The sequence below is a fragment of the Carassius carassius genome, chromosome 47 (genome assembly GCF_963082965.1).
Source record: "Carassius carassius chromosome 47, fCarCar2.1, whole genome shotgun sequence".
Taxonomy (NCBI): domain Eukaryota; kingdom Metazoa; phylum Chordata; class Actinopteri; order Cypriniformes; family Cyprinidae; genus Carassius; species Carassius carassius.
Window position 1 is genome coordinate 14,828,373 of NC_081801.1, and position 8,188 is coordinate 14,836,560.

At 38.3% G+C, this 8,188-nt stretch overlaps 1 pseudogene; it reads left to right on the forward strand.

Moving 5' to 3' along the window:
• The first annotated feature begins 2,884 nt into the window (after positions 1-2,884).
• LOC132130312 (V-set and immunoglobulin domain-containing protein 2-like) lies at positions 2,885-4,935 on the forward strand (annotated as a pseudogene).
• The last annotated feature ends 3,253 nt before the right edge of the window (positions 4,936-8,188 follow it).

An 8,188-nucleotide genomic window follows, 5' to 3' on the forward strand; every position in this document is an offset into this window, starting at 1 on the left:
CAGAATGCTGTTCATAGACTTCAGTTCAGCATTCAACACAATCATCCCTCAACAGCTCATTTACAAACTGATTCAGCTGGGGCTCAGTTGGACTTTCTGACTGGAAGACCTCAGGCAGTACGGGTCGGCAGCAACACATCCAGCACCATCACACTGAACACTGGGGCCCTCCAAGGATGTGTGCTGAGCCCCCTCCTCTTCACTCTGCTGAACCATGACTGCACACCTTCACACAACTCCAACCTCTTTATTAAGTTTGCAGATGACACGACTGTGGTGGGTCTCATTAGCAACAAAGATGAGACAAACTACAGGAGTGAGGTGAGCCGCCTGGCCAAGTGGTGCAGTGACAACAATCTCTCTCTGAACGTGGAGAAGACAAAGGAGATTGTTGTAGACTTCAGGAGAGCACACACTCAGCACGTTCCTCTGACCATCAATGGTGTGACTGTGGAGAGAGTGAGCAGCACCAAGTTCCTGGGTGTGCACATCACAGAGGACCTCTCCTGGACTGAAAACACTGCAGCACTGGCCAAGAAATCACAACAGCGTCTCTACTTCCTCCGCAAACTGAGGAGAGCCAGAGCCCCGGCCCCCATCATGTACACCTTCTACAGAGGCACCATCGAGAGCATCCTGACGAGCTGCATCACTGTGTGGTATGGTGCCTGCAATGCGTCCTACCTGAAAGACTCAGCAACGCATAGTGAGAGCAGCTGAGAAGATCATTGGTGTCTCTCTCCCCTCCCTCCAGGACATTTATGGAACCCGTCTCACCCGCAAAGCCCTCTGCATCACAGGAGATCTCACTCACCCATTACACAGCTTCTTCAGTCTGCTGCCATCAGGGAGGAGACTGCGGAGTCTCCAGGCCAGGACCAGCAGACTGAAGGACAGCTTCATCCACCAGGCTGTCAGGAAGCTGAACTCCCTCCCGAACTTGCCCTCCCTTCCCCTCTTCTGCCCCAGGCACCACTAAACTATGACCCCCCCCCCCCCCCCCCCCCACACACACACTAATTATATGATGGCATGCACTAGTCACTTTGTGCAGCATTGGTCTGCTCACTACCTCATTCAGCATGGAACTGACGTCATTCCACTACCTCATCAGTCAGTTAAATAAAATAACTGCTCTTGAGCCCTTTGTCACTTGTCACTTTAATCAGACTTAATAAGGGATTTTTAATAAGGGATTTTTTTGCACTAAAAATCTTTTATCTGCACTGTTGTTAACTTCATTGATTTGCACTATATCTGTCATTTGCCTTGTCTTTTTCTTGCAGGACACTGTACGTTATGGTAGTAGGCCTACTAATTTAGTTTTAATCATTTAATCACCATCACAGCGTCTTGTCTCCATTGGCAACATGCATGATTTGTGTTGATCGCAAGTGACGTCACAGATAGCGGAGAGTGCAAGTAGCGATTGCAAGTGACATTGTAATTTAGTTTCTTTTTTCTTGTCTTCACCACCTGGCTACTGTTGTAAAATGTTGAAAGATTCAAACAAAAAGTCTGAGAGTGCAAGTCTGAGAATGCAAGTGCAAGTCTGCAGCCAGACCCTTCTCTAATTTGGCGGGGGGTCAGAATTAGCCTTTTGCCGGCCCCTCCCCCAAAACGGCCATTGTCCAATCACACATCATAGCAACCGTTACTATGTGAGGCAGTTCTGACAAACTTTGACTCCAAGCAAGATGGTGAAGCGGTGCGCCCACGGCGTTTGTAAATCGGACACTAGAATAGAGCTGTAATCGACAGGACCCGAGCCCGACAGATTTCGGCCCGAGCCAGACAAGTACATTTTGATTGACAGCTTTTTAAAAGCCCGAACCCGTTTACAGCCCGACATTATTCAAATGTACGCACGCACACAGCTCTTTTGCCTTTTGTCAAGAATGAGTCATTTATACATGTTTTAACGTAATAGGCCACTTGGAAGTTTGAACAAAGAAATAAAATAAGTCCTCTGTGACATCGTAACATCTCAGAACTCTAAATAGCCCTAGGTATAGACTCATTTAGCCTATAAATAGGCCAACGCACCAATAAAAACGAGTCTTTTCTTAAAAATTTTAATTAAGATAAATTCTAAATTAAGATGGGTATTTGGCAATAAATAAATTAAGATAAAGACTCTGCCTTATTTGCTTCGCCATAGCAGCTGAAATTTAATAAAAGAATAATGCCAACATTAGCCTATATAGGCTAGCCTATTTGTCTACATTATGCATTTAAGACTCAATTAGTATTTAGTTATCATTTTTAAAACATTTACTAACCAAGATAATAATAAAAATAGCTACTCGCAATAGACAATAATAGACCATAACATATGAAAGAGAACTTTCCCGGCAGTGCAAGAGCATGACTGGTACACAAGGCTGTGCTGGTTGCATTTGAGGTACAGGTCATGGTGTTTCTCAGATTTCGCTTTTTTCCCCTCCACGGCATACTGTAACCCCTTTTGGCTCGATCTGGAAGATATCGCGGAGGTATTACTCCAAAAAAGGTCACTGACACGCACGGGTATACCTCTTCCCGTCATGGCAATCTGTCGCGCTGGTCGTGTTTGACCATTTGTTTGTCGGAAGTAGCAACAGTAACTAAGGGGGGCGGGGCTCGGCGAAAGGCTAATTGGGCACAACACCGCCATGATGGATTCTAACCTCCGTTAGAATGGGGTAAAGAGACCGACTGAATTAGTTAAACAAACTTTTTAAATATAGCTACATATAAAAATGTGCACAGGGTTAACACCAGAGACTGGAAATGTAAATCATCTTTCCATTATGCGTTCAGGAAAAAGGTGGATAGGAACAAAACATGTTATTCTTCAAAACATCTTTGCTCCCTGCAGAAATATAAAGTCATAGAACGACATATGGGTGAGTAAAAGACTGACATTTTATTTTTTATTTACGGTGGACTATCACTTCAACATACCGTACCTTAAAACCCATTTATCTGGATGCTAATAGAGCTATTATTATAATTATTATTATATCGTTCTTGGTGTGAACTTGATGTAAACAGTCAGGGTAGACGTGCCTAACGCTGGATTCTATCGCTGTTTGTACAGCAACCCACCTGAGACAGGAGACCCAGGCATAGGAGAGCTCAGCCTCACTGTTTTGGGTATCATATATTATATACTGTATCATATTAAGACATACTAATAGTTCTTTCACAGCCAGCTAAGCAATATCACACGAGCTGTCGCACCAAATACAACGCACGAGGTCGAACTAATCAAACCACCAACACGACTGCAAGTGTGATATGGCTTTATACAGCTGTTCAATAACGATAAGTTTTGTAAATTGTGTAAATTACATTTTAGACACAATGTTGCAAGTTAAAACACTATGTTTTCGCTCTGTAAACGAAAATTAGTCCAAACAAACACAGAACACCGTTGCACTCCAGATGGAGTGATCACGAATCGGTTTAATTAGTGAATTAATAAAGACAGTTTCTTATGGCCAACTACGGGCGAAACGAAGTAACCTGTATAAATATAAATGATTCGGACAATTATAGTTATTCCAATTCTCCCAAGTCTGCTTACAGAAAAAAAAAAAAAAATAAATAAACTGTGTTGTTTTTAACGAACAAAAACTATTCAAATCAATTATTCATCCAATCGTTAATTGAAATAAAACGAAAATAAAACATATTTGAATGAAATCTAAAGAAAACAAATTCATTACTATTCACTTGATGAAATAGAAATAGAAAAAAGATGAAAAAATGTTAAAGTTGAAGTTCGACAGTTACTAAAATAAATAAATAGCAAAGCTAAATATTATTGTTTAAAAAAAACAAACGACTGTAAATAAAAATGACAAAGCACATACATTTACAAAACTTCAATTAGAATTAAAATAAAAGTGAAAATTGAAAAATAAAAACTCATTTCAAATATTATTTAAAATTACAGAGAGAGGGAGAGATTCAGTCCAGATACTTCTGCTATACTTTACAGTTTACACAGATTGTTTGACACTTTACAGTTTATAGACTACTTGTAATAAGTTACATTTAAGTTTTCAGCTTGATGTGTTCAGGTTTCATAGCTCTCTGTGTGTGTGCAGCACCTCCGTCCCTTCCTACGTGTCTTTGGGAAGGGGACACCAATGCTGGAGGCAGTGAGTGACTGTCCTGTGTGGTGGCGGAAGGCTTTCCCACTGCCCACGTGATCTGGGAGAAACTAGAACCAGATAAGATGACACTGTCAGTGAACATGGATGGTAAAAAAATCTTTCTAACACATCAGGCACTTAGAAACAATCTTTCATACCTGTACCTGTTGCAGGTGATTTGAAGGGCTCTGTGCACGTAGCCAGTGTGTCTGTACAGGCCTCTGGCCTCTACCGCTGCTCAGTGATCAACCTCCTTGGAACTACACACGTAAGTCTCTCTGTAATACAGGTTTGGATTGACGTGAGAGTGAGTTAATGAGAGAATGTTTATTTTTTGTGAACCTGTAGCTCCAGATAACTCTCCAGGCATCCTGCAGGGAGTGCTGTTGAGTGTCTCGATGGCCCTGCTCCTGCTGGCTCTGATGGTGCTGGTGCTCCACCGTTCGGCACAGGAGAGCAAATGGAGGAACAGCCATGAGGAAGATGAGGGCTATAATGAGGTCAAATACACCCTCTCTCATTAAACACTTCTTGTGCCTGAATCCGAATCCGGTATTCAGAAAGGTAATGACATGTACTACGGCACCCCTAAAAGGAACATATACGAGATAAATGAGAAAATATATATTTCAATGCTTTCTCCCTCAGATAATTACCCTAATCGTTTGGTAATTATCCTGTATATAAATTGCGGGCATCAGAGAGCCGTTATTAATATGCAGGACATTGAGATCACTTATGAATTTGCGTTTGCTTTTTACTTTCACTTTTGAGATTTGCATTCACACATAGCAGTACTATTTACCCCATATTTCACAAAATTAGGTGTTTGTCAGGATGTGCAAATCATTCGCCATCGTCCAATCAGTTATCTCTCCTTAACTCTCTGTGTGGTAAGTGAAATGTTATGTACTGTTATGTAAAAGGCAACAGCTAACAAGCGTCTAACCACTCAGAACACATTATTTGTTTTCCGTGCCTTTCCGAATGGATTCGCTTTAAATAATAAATAATATCTGTAAAATTCTAAAGCTCAAAGTTCAATGCCAAGCGAGATATTTTATTTAACAGAATTTGTCTACAATACGACTCGTTTGGACTACATCCCTCTAGTTCCTGCAGTAATGACGTCACTAAAAAAGTTTTTTGACTAATCTCCGCCTACATGAATACACAAAAAAGGGGGCGTAGTCTTGTTGCGCTCCGACGGAGAAGAGGAGTTGCGTTTGTGTTTGTCGCCATGTCGTCGAAACGCTGTTATTTTCATCTCAAAGTCCAATCACCTTTGTTTGGCCTTCCCAGGGACGCTGTACTTGGAGATTAATGGTTACAATTTATGTTTAACTCGGTTCCCGAAAATTATAATCAATAATTTTCGAATATAGAAGTTTCCATATAAAATAAAGAAATGAACAATGTACTCTAGGGGTCTATTTTTATCACTAATATAATAAAATATTATGTCTTTTAGCCTGAAAGAATAAGTAACATTGGCAGAATCAAATATATATGAACCAAGGTCGGACCAAAATTGCTTTGATATAGTGCAATCATAAAACAGATGTGCAAATGTCTCCTCTGATTGCTTACAAAAAGCACATGAACTGTCAATGTCCAGATATTTAGAAATGTTAAAGTTTACAGGATATATTTTATGGAAAATTTTGAAATGTATTTCTTTAGCTTCATTGGAAATACAGTATGTTCCATGTAAAAGCCAGGCCCTTTTCCAATCTATATCTTCTACCAATAGAACTTTCCTCTTGGAGAATTGTTTTTCTTGAATTGAAAGATTTAGCATACATGTCTATTGGTAAATTGTTTTTTGTCTAAAAACTGTGTTTTATGCGGTGAAAAACTATGAACATAACACATTTTCCAAGCAAGGATACATTGCTGATGAAATTTGGAGAAGGTAATCAGTAGCTTAGAAGGTAAATAATTGCAGTTTAAAATAAAGGAATGGCTATTTTTTTCCAAATATTTGGTACGGGATAAAGTTGGATTGGCAAGACATTTTTTAAGCCAATTTATTTTAAACACCTTTATCATGTCAGAAAAAAATAAAATAAAAAAATCAACACCACCTTTTGCTCCGAAATTACAAAGCACCTCTTTTTTTAATTTATGAGATTCTTTTTTTTCCAAATGAAATCTAAAACAAATACTGACTTCTTTGGCAATTTTGTTCTGAACAAATAAAGATATAGATGGATATACAAAATAAGACCTTCTGCCTTTGATAGGAGGACTCTGCCATATAACGACAGGTCCCGCTGTAACCAGATATTAAGAATATTTTTAGATTTAATTATCCTAGCTGAAAAATTTAAGTGTTGTCTTGCCAGAAGATTTTTAGTAATATAAATACCTAGGTGTTTTACCGTGGGCTTAACAGCAATATTGTCAAAATTAATAATAACGGAGCTGTTGATTCCTATATAAAACATAGAAATAGTAGAAATAAAACAATCCCCAAAAACCAAACAATTTAAGCGATTTTTAAAGAAAATGGTGTTCAATCATGTCAAAGGCTTTGACATGAATCCAACAAATCCAGGACTAGTCTTATATTGTTGGATATATGATGGCCTTTAAAAAAAAACAGATTGTCTTTCAGATATAATAGAATTCATATTCAAATTTAAATCTATTGGCATAAATTAAAGTCAGAATTTTATAATCTACAGTAAGAAGCATAATCGGGTTGTGTTTAGGGATGAGGGAAATAATCCCTTGTTTCATAGTTACTGTCATCTCTCCCTGAGTGATGCATTAGTTGTACATATTGAGTAAAGGGCATTTAATAATATCCCAAAAATGAGTGTAAAATTCTATGGTAAGTCCATCGATGCCCGGAGATGTACCTTTTTTCATTGAATGAAGTGCTTTCCACAATTAATATCCAAAACATAATGAGATTTATCATGATCATTAATAGCAGGTAAAAGCACTGTATTTTATCTATAAATTTATCACAGCTATTAGCATAGAAATAAGAAGAGTAAAGATTACTTAAGAAATTTAAGAAACAATTTAAGCAACAAGGCTAACAACTTATTGAACATCTTAAACACCATGCAAATACAGCACAAAGAAAAAAACAAAGAAATAAAGTGCCAAGTAAAGATATACACATCCAAGTTAATTTTATCAATAAAAAAATAATAATAAGAAGAAGAAAATAATAGCCTAAATAAATGAAAATATAAAGAATAGAAGTAAAAATAATAAACAAAAATAGAGGTAAATAAAAATAAGATTATTAGGTAGACAGCCTAATAAAGGATCAACATTAAGTCAACGTTATGTACAGGTGCTGGTCATATAATTAGAATATCATCAAAAAGTTGATTTCACTAATTCCATTCAAAATGTGAAACTTGTGTATTATATTAATTCATTACACACAGACTGATATATTTCAAATGTTTATTTCTTTTAATTTTGATGATTATAACTGACAACTAAGGAAAATCCCAAATTCAGTATCTCAGAAAATTTGAATATTGTGAAAAGGTTCAATATTGAAGACATCTGGTGCCACACTCTAATCAGCTAATTAACTCAAAACACCTGTAAAGGCCTTTAAATGGTCTCTCAGTCTAGTTCTGTAGGCTACACAATCATGGGGAAGACTACTGACTTGACAGTTGTCCAAAAGATGACCATTGACACCTTGCACAAGTAGGGCAAGACACAAAAGGTCATTGCAAAAGAGGCTGGCTGTTCACAGAGCTCTGTGTCCAAGCACATTAATAGAGAGGTGAAGGGAAGGAAAAGATGTGGTAGGAAAAAGTGTACAAGCAATAGGGATAACCGCACCCTGGAGAGGATTGCGAAACAAAACCCATTCAAAAATGTGGGGGAGACTCACAAAGAGTTGACTGCAGCTGGAGTCAGTGCTTCAAGAACCACTACACACAGACATATGTAAGACATGGGTTTCAGCTGTTGCATTCCTTGTGTCAAGCCACTCTTGAACAACAGACAGTGTCAGAAGCATCTCGCGTTTCAAAAAGGACTGGACTGCTGATGTTCTC